Genomic DNA, 13,513 nt, shown 5'->3' with positions numbered 1-13,513 from the left:
AAGTGGTGCTGGGAAAACTGGTCAACCACTTGTAAAAGAATGAAACTAGATCACTTTCTAACACCGCACACAAAAATAAACTCAAAATGGATTAAAGATCTAAATGTAAGACCAGAAACTATAAAACTCCTAGAGGAGAATATAGGCAAAACACTCTCTGACATAAATCACAGCAGGATCCTCTATGATCCACCTCCCAGAATTCTGGAAATAAAAGCAAAAATAAACAAATGGGATCTGATTAAAATTAAAAGCTTCTGCACAACAAAGGAAAATATACGCAAGGTGAAAAGACAGCCTTCTGAATGGGAGAAAATAATAGCAAATGAAGCAACTGACAAACAACTAATCTCAAAAATATACAAGCAACTTATGCAGCTCAATTCCAGAAAAATAAATGACCCAATCAAAAAATGGGCCAAAGAACTAAATAGACATTTCTCCAAAGAAGACATACGGATGGCTAACAAACACATGAAAAGATGCTCAACATCACTCATTATCAGAGAAATGCAAATCAAAACCACAATGAGGTACCACTTCACACCAGTCAGAATGGCTGCGATCCAAAAATCTGCAAGCAATAAATGCTGGAGAGGGTGTGGAGAAAAGGGAACCCTCCTACACTGTTGGTGGGAATGCAAACTAGTACAGCCACCATGGAGAACAGTGTGGAGATTCCTTAAAAAATTGCAAATAGAACTACCTTATGACCCAGCAATCCCACTGCTGGGTATACACACCGAGGAAACCAGAATTGAAAGAGACACATGTACCCCAATGTTCATCGCAGCACTGTTTATAATAGCCAGGACATGGAAACAACCTAGATGTCCATCAGCAGATGAATGGATAAGAAAGCTTTGGTACATGTACACAATGGAGTATTACTCAGCCGTTAAAAAGAATTCATTTGAATCAGTTCTGATGAGATGGATGAAACTGGAGCCAATTATACAGAGTGAAGTAAGCCAGAAAGAAAAACACCAATACAGTATACTAACACATATATATGGAATTTAGAAAGATGGCAATGACGACCCTGTATGCAAGACAGGAAAAAAGACACAGCTGTGTATAACGGACTTTTGGACTCAGAGAGAGAGGGAGAGGGCGGGATGATTTGGGAGAATGGCATTCTATCATGTATACTATCATGTAAGAATTGAATCGCCAGTCTATGTCTGACGCAGGATACAGCATGCTTGGGGCTGGTGCATGGGGATCACCCACAGAGATGTTATGGGGAGGGAGGTGGGAGGGGGTTTCATGTTTGGGAACACATGTAAGAATTAAAGATTTTAAAATTTAATAAAAAAAAATAATAAATTAAAAAAAAATAATAATAAAGTAAGGTGCATTCTACCCCATGGAACAGTATAATTGCACATAGGTTCCCTTTGATTTTGACCCTTTCTGTTGTCTGCCCTTTTCTGCAATAGAAGATAGTTTTCATAGTTCTCACCTGTAATAGAGTTCAGTGCTATATCCTACTGCTCAGTCAGAACTGAAGCAATGGACCCAGCACTAGGAACTTGGATTCCAGGTAACCAAGGTTTTATTCTAGCAAACTTCTGCCTGCAGAGAAAGAAAAACAAATACAGAGAGGTTAACTTTCCCAAGGACACATACTAGAAAATAGCAAAGTCAGATTCAAACTAATACTTTCTGATGATCAAATTTCCTATTGTATAACACTTGAAGGCATCAACCTAACTACTCAGTGTACTCTTTCCCTAACCTCAGTGTAGCAAGCAAGATGTAATAGCAAAAACCCTCATCAGGAGAGAGAACATTAATCAGAATCAATAACACCAGCAACTGTAGCCTTCATTCTCTGAAATATATGCCTTTGTCTCAGTCACCTAGGTTGACTATGTAACAAAAATACCATAGATTGGAAGGCTTAAACCACAGACATTTATTTCTCATAGTTTTGGAAGCTGTTTTATATTGTGCATGCTAACTAGCTTCAGTAGTGTCCAACTCTTTGAGACCATATGGACTGTAGCCTGCTGGGCTGCTCTGTCCATGGGAATCTCCAGACAAGAATACTAGAGTGGGTTGGCATGCCTTTCTCCAGGGGATCTTCCCGACCCAGGGATCGAACCCGCATCTCTTATATCTCCTGCATCAGCAGTAGGGGTCTTTACCACCAGCGCCACCTAGGAAGCCCAGTTATACACACCCGCATATAACATCTTTATCTATTCGTCTGTTGATGATGAGGTTGCTTCCATATCTTGGCAATTGTTAATAATGCTTCTGTAGACATTGGAATGTGTGTATCTTTATGTTTGCTTGAGATTGTCACTTTTTAATTCACTTCAACATTTTAGGGGAAAGGAGAGACACAATCCTTATGGGGCTGTACAAAGCCTGCCTTGCTTATTGAGGCAGAGAAGTATGAATATATATATATATATATATATATATATATATATATAAACACACATGCATATTTATATACACACACACACACATATACACACATATAATAGCATTTAACACTCTTGGAGATAGTTCTCAAATATTTTCCAAACTCATAAAAATCACTACTTATCAACAGTGCAGATAATTTCATACTGTTGTGACATGATTGCATGGTCAGCTTGCCTGCAGTTTAAGGTACCAAAAGAAATCTCATTTTGCTCATACGTCCCTTGGTTTGTGGATAAACTGTTCATCTATCAAAACCAAGCAAGAAACAAACCTGTCATCTTCTCACTCAACATATTTGAATAAGCTTGATTTAGTGTGTTTCACTTGCTTTTTACAGTTCATGTGAGTTGTGTTTTTTTTTTTTTTTTAATAGCAACTGATTTTGCTCTAAGGACAAGTGGGTGCTACATCAGAAAATTTCTCTGACAGTTTGGAAAGTCTGGGCCACTTCAACATTAGGCCAGTGGATTGGTGCCACAATTTAACTGAACCAAGCAGTGCTATCATAAATACTGTGTGAGGACTCTGTTCTCCACAGCTTTGGAGAACTTAATTATTAAATCCACCCCGCTGCTGAAAGACAACATTGTTCTTAAGGAAGAATGCATCGTTGTGTTTCATTACAAACAAATATTATCAGACTGGGTAATAAATTAAGGTCTATCTCAGTTTTTAGACTGTCATTATCTAAATTAACTTGCAATGGAAATTTTTATTGAGCAAAATATAACAAGTCCACCATAGAAGGGTTGTATAGTTGGAAATTAGATGAAGTCAATAACAAGGCAAAATTTACCACAAATTAGAACCCAAATTAAAATGTGTGATTAATGGAGTCTGAGTTGCTGGGGTATTAGTGCCAAAGATGGGTACCCTTGAACTTTATGACAGTCTGTTGACTGCCATTATTTCACGAGTCCAGTGTTATCACCAAGCCAAAATAACACAGATCACTGTCTCTAATTTTATCTTGGAAAACGGTCAAATACAAGGGTTTCTCTAAGCCTCCTAAAATTTAGGGCCCATCTGCTCTCAATTGGTAGGAAGAGTGAGAATGTGTTACAGACCCTAAGACAAACCCACCTGGGAGGCTGAGGCCCTGGCCACTTGTCATGGGACTGCTCTTCCTTCACCTATGAACACATTGTCTTCATAAGTTGTCATGAGGACAGCATGATTGAGAAGACCTCTAATATCAACCAACTCAGAAGCTAATTCACATAAATTATAATCAATAAAAGATATGCTATAGCCATTCATTACACCTTATATGACATCATGAGAATTTTTGAGCACTTTCTTTTTTGTAACATTTCTGTATAAGAATAGAAGTGCCCCAATCCATCTTTCAGTGCCCCAAATGTGTAAGAGGAAATTTTAATTAGATGTTCACCCTGCTGCTGCTGCTGCTGCTAAGTTGCTTCAATCGTGTCCGACTCTGTGCGACCCCAGAGATGGCAACCCACCAGGCTCCCCAGTCCCTGGGATTCTCCAGGCAAGAATACTGGAGTGGGTTGCCATTTCCTTCTCCAATGCATGAAAGTGAAAAGTCAAAGTGAAGTCACTCAGTCGTGCCCCACTCTTCACGATCCCATGGACTGCAGCCTACCAGGCTCCTCTGTCCATGGGATTTTCCAGGCAAGAGTACTGGAGTGGGTTGTCTTTGCCTTCTCTGAGATATTCACCCTACATCTTATAAAAAAGGGAAGGAGTAGTTCATGTCAAAACAGAGATTAGACATATTCTTGTAGCTCAAGGTCAACTTCCCAAGCGGGGGATTGTGGAGGAAAGGAGTCTTCAGTTCCCCTTAGACCATTTATCTTTATTTCTTAGAGTGCCATGACCAAGTACCATAAACTACATGCCTTAAAACAACACAAATACACTGTCTGAAAAATCTAGAGGATATAAGCTCCAAATCGAGGTGCCAGGAAGGCTGATTCCATCTGAGGGTTCTGAGTAACACTATTTCATCCTTCTTTCCTGGTTTCTGGTGGAGGCTGGCAGAGCTTGGCATCCTTGGCTTGTAAACACACCGTTTCAATCTCTGCCTCTGCCTTTACATGATTTTCTACCTATGTTTCTCTCCTCCTCATATAAGTACCACAGTCATCTGGGATTAGGGCCCACCCTACTCTAGAGTGACCTCATCTTAATTAACCACAACTGTGGAAGCCCTATTTTCCAATAAAGTCACACTGTGAGTATCTGGGGGTTAAGACTTCAACATGTCTGTTGGCTGTTGAGTCGTTCAGTCATGTCCGACTCTTTGTGGGATATGACTCAACCCACAATTTCATTTAAGCAATTCTGAAACGCGATCTCAGCAGAAAATGAGAAACTGGTATGGATAAAAATCTCATCTTTACTTTCAGTTTTCTTAAACAGAGGACAAATAAAGTTTGTGTTTTTTTTTTTTTAAAGAAAACCTTTTATCTACCATCTGACTTAATTAAAACTGTAACTCACTACTTTTTATAAGGAAGTACTAATTAATTTATGGCCTGACCAGGAGGGAGATGGGATTTCCCTGGTGTCTCAGACAGTAAAGAACATGCCTGCAATGCAGGAAACCCAGGTTCAGTCCCTGGGTTGGGAAGATCCTCTGGAGAAAGGAATGGCAGCCCACTCCAGTATTCTTGCCTGGAGAGTTCCATGGACAGCAGATTGGTGGGCCACAGACCATGGAATGGCAAAGAGTCAGACACAACTGAGCAACTAACGCACACTCACAAGAGGAGGGAGGCTCTCCTAATCTATGGTGGAAATATCCCCTGAAGTAAATAATTTATGCAATGGAAATGTCCTGTGTCACTCATCTTCTGTGGTAGATCAGGGTACTTCTCTACAGAAGTGCATCAATAAATATGTATTAAATATCCTAACCCAATAAAGTTTCCCTTTATTAGATACTATGTAATTGCCAAAGCTGGTTTCTGCAGCTATGTGTAGAATTCTTGGGAACTCAGAGAGACTCAATTTAAAGTAATATATAGTGCTTGGCCTTGTATTTAATCAGCCAGATTATTGCGTCTGATTGAGTCTAGTTGAGAGATTAACAAACATGAGCTTTAAATCAAGCCACAGAAATATTAGAAAGTGTATCCCTCTCATAAAACAAGCTTGTCTCAATAAAACAAGCCTAGAAATGGATTACCAGGTCTGTACCTAATATTGAATTACCAGAATAACCTGCCGGGCTATTTCACCTTACAGTATCTGCTGCTTAAAGAATCTTGGCAAGAAACAGAGGGCTAACACCTTCAGGAGAGCTATTCCCTATTGACAGAGGGATTTCTGCTTTGCCGAACTCAGTACCAAATGTCCAGGTCTCCCTAATTGCAATCTTGGCTCTCTGGAAGTCAAAGTCAGTGACTCCCATGACAGTCTTCAAGACCTTGACTCCATTCTTCAAAAACCAAAGGTCAAAGTGAAGCCCATAGGCAGCTCTATTTGCATTCAGGTACCAAGAACAGCAGGGTTCTTCTGATTAGAAACGTGGCACAGCCTGACTTACATGCTCAGAGATGTAACCAAATGTTCTGGAAAGAGAAGAGGTACAGCAAACAAGGCCCCCTGCTAATTTTCGCAGCCTGATCGCTCATCACTTCCTGTGTCCTGTCTATGCTCCAGCAAGATGGAATTTCAGCCAGGTCACCAAAGATGTGTTCACTCATACTGTTTCTCATTGGCATCGCTTCTTAACTCTGGGTTCCTTGCATGCACTCTCTGGCACTCCTAATGCTTTTATGAATCTTACTGTGCTTGGAAAATACTGCATTGATCTGTCTTTCACAACTTGTGTAACTGTAGTTTCCCTGAAAAGTGGTCACAGCTTCCCAAATCTGTGCCAAGTGTTGCTTTTCTATGCTCCCAGTTGCTTCCTGTAAGTGGATCTCTCAGACACTCACCACACTGTATGCTATAACTGCTTGTATATGTTACTGTATCCCTTGCTGGATTTAAGACCCTCAAAGACAGAGACCAGGTCGTATTTAAATTTCAAGATACTCAAAATAGTGATTTGTGCTCAACTGCTTCAGTCATATCCAACTCTTTGCGACCCTATGGACTCTTTGTGTCCTTATGGACTCTTTGCGACCCTATGGACTATAGCCCTCCAGGCTCCTCTGTCCATGGGATTTTCCTGGAAAGAATACTGGAGTGGGTTGCCACACCCTCCTCCAGGGGATCTTCCCAACGCAGGGATTGAACCCTGGAAGATGGAAAAGGCCATACAATGCAATGTGAAAATCCTGGCACTAAGATTCAGATGAGCAGGGTCCTAATCCTGGCTTTCAAGTAGTGGCTCATGTATCAGACATTGGATGTAAATCAGGGTCAACACTGAGAAGCCTTTTGAGCATGCTGGTACAATAGCAGTCTAATGCTTGGACTACTCAATTTTTTTGAGATGGAATGTGAAATTAGCTAAATTTGGTTGAAATTTGAGTAGTTTGTTTAGTCCTGTTGTCTTACGCCAGGATTCCAGCCTGTATCATGTAAATATTTGAATCTGTGACTCCTGATTTGAATTATCTGAGTCTAAATTTCTTCACTGTAAAATGCTGTGGGTGGAGGCTTAGATAATTCCTAAATGACCTTTTAGCCCTAGAATTATTTAGAGACACAGACAAAGCATGACCATTTTGACATGTCCTGGGAAAAGAAAAATGATACAATTGTAATACGATATGCCAGTCTCTAGGACAACCAGAAAATATAAAGGATACAAAAGTAAACTTGTGCATCCTATTTCCAGTTCACCAGTTTTGTGATATGTCCATTTTGTAAAGTAGGAGGAAGTCGCTGAAATAAAACAATTTGAAATGAAAATGACAAACTAATAAACAACCCCACTGTAAATGCAAAACCAAAACATCAAATAAACATTGTGCCATTACTATAAATCAAAAAACACTGATGTCAAATGGAACACTGGTATCAACTCCAAGATATAAAATATATTAAATCCAGTATACAAAAATCCAAACACAGATCTACTTGGAGATGGACATGAGCACTGTGTTGGGAGCCAATATTAGGGAAAACAATTCCTTCTCTGGGTCTCATCTCTTTTTATAAAGTGAGAAATTTGGATAAAAGATCTCACGTTTTGGTTCTAACAGTCTATAAGAGGCTACAGCCAGCATCAGTTTCCTTCACCCTGTGTATTATTAATTGTGCTTCATGGAATTTTTCTAAATGCAGTTCATGCTTGATTTTCATTCATAAGGAGCTCCATGGTCTATGTAGAGTCTAATTGGAAAATTAGTATTGTTTCAAAAACACCAGCTAAGTCTCAAAATGAGATGCCCTCAGTATGACACGCATATCTAATTTCTTCCACGGCTGCATAAAGTAAGCAAGAAAGGCATTCTCATCCACTCCTGACAGCTTTTATCGTAGGATATTCAACAAATGTTTTCTGTCCACTTGTCTCAGAAAGCTGATTAGACAAAACAGCTGGGTGGAAACACAAAGAAGAACATTCATTACTTACCAAGGGACTAAAAGATATTTAAAATGAATGAATAGTGGACATAAAAATGACTCTTGGAAGAACTGCATACACATTTTTATTGTGAAATTGTCAGGAGTGTGGTAGACCACATTAGAGGCTAAGTTTCCATTACATTGCAAGGATAGGTATAATTTTTTTTAATTAAACAGACATTATACAGGCTTCTGTTAAAAACAAAACTCTTTACTGTGTAATCCTTAGGACACTGCTCTCGAGAAGATTTCTCAGAAAGTCTAGGTGACTTGGAATATTTAGAGGATTTACTAGACTCAATATAGAAAAGGTATCTTGAAGCCCTGAGCCATTTATTACTTCTTATGATCAAACTGTTCCTTTTGAATGCAGTGAAGAGAGAGCAGTGAATGATATAAAGAAAGGGTCATTCTCTCTATATCAGGGAAAGGTTGTCTGCCTGCTTCCCTCCAGCATATAAGAGAAGGAAGATTTACACTCATCACAAAAATCTCAAATCCCCATGCTTTCATCTCCTTCAGTATTCCTTCATTACAGTCAAGCACACACATGCCAAATGTTCTCCATTAGAAAACAATAAATGTAAATCCTAACTTTGCTTTGTTTTCTAAGGGTAGCCTTCAATTGTTTTCTACAAATAATTTACCATAGCAATTTTATTTAAAAGAAGAAAGTATAGGAGGATGTGCAGTGGCCAGGGCTCAGAGGCGGCAGTAACATCCTTCTCTGACTAACAGACTAGGGATCATCTTTCCTCAGGGCCTCAGTTTCTTCATCTATACAATGTGGCTTCATCTTTGGACTGGATCAAGATATAAATGAACACACTAATCAAAAGATTGAGGTCAACCCAGATAATCTCTGCAATTCCCTCTTACTCACTCTCTCTCTCTTGACATTATAATCCTATCCAGAAAAAAAATTACAATTGCATATCCCTGCATATAAACATTCCATATCTATCATCTCATCCACTCCTCATGGTGAATATAAGGGAATTAAATTAAATTAATAACTATGGCAGACCTACTATGTACCAGTTCCTCTGCTGTTCTTATTTTAATTACCACCTTTTACTTTCAAAACAAATTATATGGAATGGAAGCATAGCTTCCCCTTTCTCAATGAAGATGCTGAGACTTAGTAATTAAATGATTCACTACTGTTCATATAGTCTGTTAAGAGTCACTGGCTGTGTAATATTCAACAGGACTGGGTCTCAGGCTCTCCCCCAGATCCAGGGGGTGAAGTCATTCCCATCTAAACCAGGTCCAAGAAAAACAACAGAGAGATAGTTCTTCAGAAAAAAAAGAAAGGCATCAATTCACCGGAAGAAGATACACAGACAAAACCATATACTCACTCTAGTTATTATGAGTACAAGTTCTTCTCTTCTTCCTCCTCCTCATCTTCTCTTCTACTGCCAAGTAAATTTTCTAAAGAATCACTCACTAAAATGAATTTTCAGCGACTCAATTAGAATATAAAATTGAATGGCCCTTTCTGATGCAGCCATATCCTCTCTCCTGCCTTGTATCCTCTCCTGCCCTACACTGGCTACTGGGCCAATATAACCAAAGTTCTACACCCTGTTCCATGCCTCCACACTGCTTTCTTCTGTAACTCTTTCCTGCTTTCTTTGTGTAGCAAAGACAGACTCTTCCCTTATTCCTCTGTCCATGTCAATTTCTTGGCATCTTCTTCCCTGGAGTGTTTAGCTCAACCAACTTGCTTCCACAGTATCTTTCCAACCACAATGAGTTAAACCAGTATTTTAGGGTCCTAATCACTTTGCCGACTAAGGTCCATCTAGTCAAGGCTATGGTTTTTCCTGTGGTCGTGTATGGATATGAGAGTTGGACTGTGAAGAAAGCTGAGCACCGAAGAATTGATGCTTTTGAACTGTGGTGTTGGAGAAGACTCTTGAGAGTCCCTTGGACTGCAAGGAGATCCAACCAGTCCATTCTTTAAGGAGATCAGCCCTGGGATTTCTTTGGAAGGACTGATGCTAAAGCTGAAACTCCAGTACTTTGGCCACCTCATGCGAAGAGTTGACTCATTGGAGAAGACTCTGATGCTGGGAAGGATTGGGGGCAGGAGGAGAAAGGGTCGACAGAGGATGAGACGGCTGGATGGCATCACTGACTCGATGAGTCTGAGTGAACTCCGGGAGTTGGTGATGGACAGGGAGGCCTGGCATGCTGCGATTCATGGAGTCACAAAGAGTCAGACACGACTGAGCAACGAACTGAACTGAACTGAATCTCGTCCCCCACACCCCAATATACTAGGAATTTCTTAAAGGAATGTTTCTTCTCATTTGTTTTGGAAGGCTTAGAGCATGACATAGTCTATAGTAAAGCCAGTGCCTACAAAGTTTATGATGAACTGAATGAATGAATGAATGAAGGTAGAAATAAATAAACGTGTGTGTTTCACCTGAATTGACTCCTAACATGGGCTAATCCTCCCCCCTCAGATTTCTTGGTTGAAAGGAAATACCTTGAGGCCAAGTCAAGAAAGGATATTAATATCAAATACTTTAGAAACAGTCAAAGGCCTCATGAACTTGGGGGCATTTTCTAGCCATATGCTTTTCATCTCCTGGCTCAGCTGATAGAGTATGGAAGTAATTGAATGGCCACTCTTTTCTAGGATGTCAACATACATTTATCAAGGTTTCCAGGCAGTTAGTTTCTCCTTTGAAATCTTAAAAGATGTGACTCTTGGCAGTAGGTTATTTTCCTGATTTTTGCTTAAGAACTATCTTTTGATTCATCTGCCAAGATAACTTCATTATGTCCTTGAGACAATTCAATATACCAGCTATTTGTGTCTCCATTTTTCAAATTCACCAAGCAAAAACTCCTAGTCTTGAAAGTAGCCAGCACAAACCTTTAGGAGGCAGGGTCAGAACAGAGGGAGAGCATTAACTATTGTGGGTTCTCAGAAGTTTGTTAAAGACAAGATATGATGTTTCCATGCATTCTACTACTTTCTCTCAGCTTTTCTTCATCTTCCCATAGTGAGATTTAATCTGTGCTGTTGTTGTTCAGTCTGAACAATACTTAAGGCCAAGTCTTTGAAACACCCTGGACTTCAGCACACCAGGCTTCTCTGTCCTTCATTATTTCCCAGAGTTTGCTCAAATTCATGTCCATTGAGTCATGATGCTATCTAACTATCTCATTCTCTGCCATCCTCTTCTCCTTTTGCCTTCAATCTTTCCAGCAATAGGGTCTTTTATAGTGAGTCAGCTCTTCACATCAGATGGCCAAATTATTGGAGCTTCACTTCAGTCCTTCCAATGAATACTCAGGATAGATTTCCTTTAGGATTGGTTTGATCTCTCTGCTGTCCAAAAGGCTCTCAAGAGTCTTCTCCAGCACCACAATTCAAAGCCATCAATTATTTGGCACTCAGCCTTCTTTATGGTCCAACTCTCACATCCATACATGACTACTCCTATAGGAAAATATCAAAGCTTTGACTAGATAGCCTTTGTTGGCGAAGTGATGTCTCTGCTTTTTAAATATGCTGTCTAGGTTTGTCATTGGAGAAGGCAATGGCAACCCACTCCAATACTCTTGCCTGGAAAATTCATGGACAGAGGAGCCTGGTAGGCTGCAGTCCATGGGGTCGCTAAGAGTCAGACACGAGTGAGCGAATTCACTTTCACTTTTCACTTTCATGCATTGGAGAAGAAAATGGCAACCCACTGTAGTGTTCTTGCCTGGAGAATCCCAGGGATGGGGGAGCCTGGTGGGCTGCTGTCTCTGAGGTCACACAGAGTTGGACACGACTGAAGTGACTTAGCAGCAGCAGCAGCTAGGTTTGTCATAGCTTTTCTTCCAAGGAGTAAGCATGTTTTAATTTCATGACGGCAGTCACCATCGGCGATGATTTTGGAAACTGAGAAAATAAAATCTGCCACTGGTTCCACTTTTTCGCCTTCTGTTTGCCATAAAGTGATGGCACTGTATACCATGATCTTAGTTTTTTGAATGCTGAGTTTTAAGCCGGCTTTTTCACTCTCTCTTTCACCTTCTTCAAGAGGCTCTTTAGTTCCTTCAGTTTAGATCTATCTATATTTTATAGCAACTGAGTTTTTTAAGACTTTAATTATAGCTCTTTCATCATATGGTGCCTTGTATGATAGTTGGATACATGAGTCATCATTGACCATAACAAATGTCATGCCCCAGCCAGGCTCCACTTTTGTTGCAAGGCATAGAATTTTAAGGCTGGGTTGGCAAGAGGAATAGTCCTGGAACCTGGCTATAGGGACTAAGAGAAAGGAGAGCTGCAGCCCAGATCATGATGTTGCCAGGAAGAATGAACACTTCCAAATGAGGACTGTATTTCTTAGGAAGCTGAGTTGCTGATACTATGTGACCAAAGTAGTGTCTGAAGAGAACAAGCTTCACAGGTTGGTATCTTGTTACAATTACTGACACAATCATCTGAGTAAAAACAGACTTGCATTCTTAAGCCAGGAGTTTAAGAAAGCGGCTCCAGTCGCTGGGGTGGGAGGAGGGAGCTGGCTAAAGATATCAGGCCAATAAAGGTTCCCCAATGAAAGAGCACTGGGGAGAAGTCGTGCATAATGAAGACAGTAACTGAAATCTGTTAAGGAAACCCAAACTAGCTCAAGTATAAATATGCTCTCAGAGGTTTCCTGTAGCAGTTCCCCAGGCTGCCACAGGGAGGTAAAGCAAAAACGTGGTCAAATGATCTCACTTTGAGGTTGGTTCTTCACTTTATCTTGTTTATGCCTGGTCAATAAGGATGCCTTCAGCAGCAGCTAACAAATCAAAAACTCTGACCCAAATTGACATTTTAGACAGTAAATTCATTCGCTCATCACACCTGAAGTTGTCTCTAGTTTTTTCACGGTGGAAAATATTTGGAGCAGTTTCTGACACTATATGTTGTGTTCACTATTGACAGGAAATGAGAGACTTGCTTCCAGATCTCTCTCTCTTCAGAATGAAACATTTATTTTCCTAGGAATCTTCAGCAAGTCTTCGGTCTAAGCCAGGTTGTATGTCTATTCCTAAACCAGTTTCTCTGCCCGGGCAGTGCCATTGGCTTAACACCTGAGGCCTGAGTTCCTGAACAACTCAGTTGCAAGGAATGGAGTTATCATTAAATCAACAGGGACCCTCCTAGAGCTGCAGATGGTATCAATTTTCAGGAAGAATTTTCTCTGCATTAGGAAAGCGTGAATATCTGAACTAAATCAAAGTACGGATAGACAGGAAAAAATGGATTCAGAATTCAGATAGGCCACTACAATAGCATCTACAAGATCCTCCATCTGTGAAATGGGGAGAGCGAGATTAATGCCCACCTTGGACATTGTTGGGAGGATTAAATGAGTTGATTCATAGTATGTACATAACTGAAGAAATGTGGCAGTGCTTGTTTCTGTGATTGCTTCTATCATTGTTTCCCTCACTCTCTATTCTCCCTGATGAAACCACAAGCTCCATTCTGTTGCTTGTCCCCCTGCTTTCTTCCTGGCACTTGAGTGTCAATCCATTTCCTTTCAATTGGCTCATCTCTTGGGTT

Source organism: Capricornis sumatraensis, chromosome 7 (assembly GCF_032405125.1).
Source record: "Capricornis sumatraensis isolate serow.1 chromosome 7, serow.2, whole genome shotgun sequence".
NCBI lineage: Eukaryota > Metazoa > Chordata > Mammalia > Artiodactyla > Bovidae > Capricornis > Capricornis sumatraensis.
Note: the sequence above shows the minus strand (reverse complement) of the source record.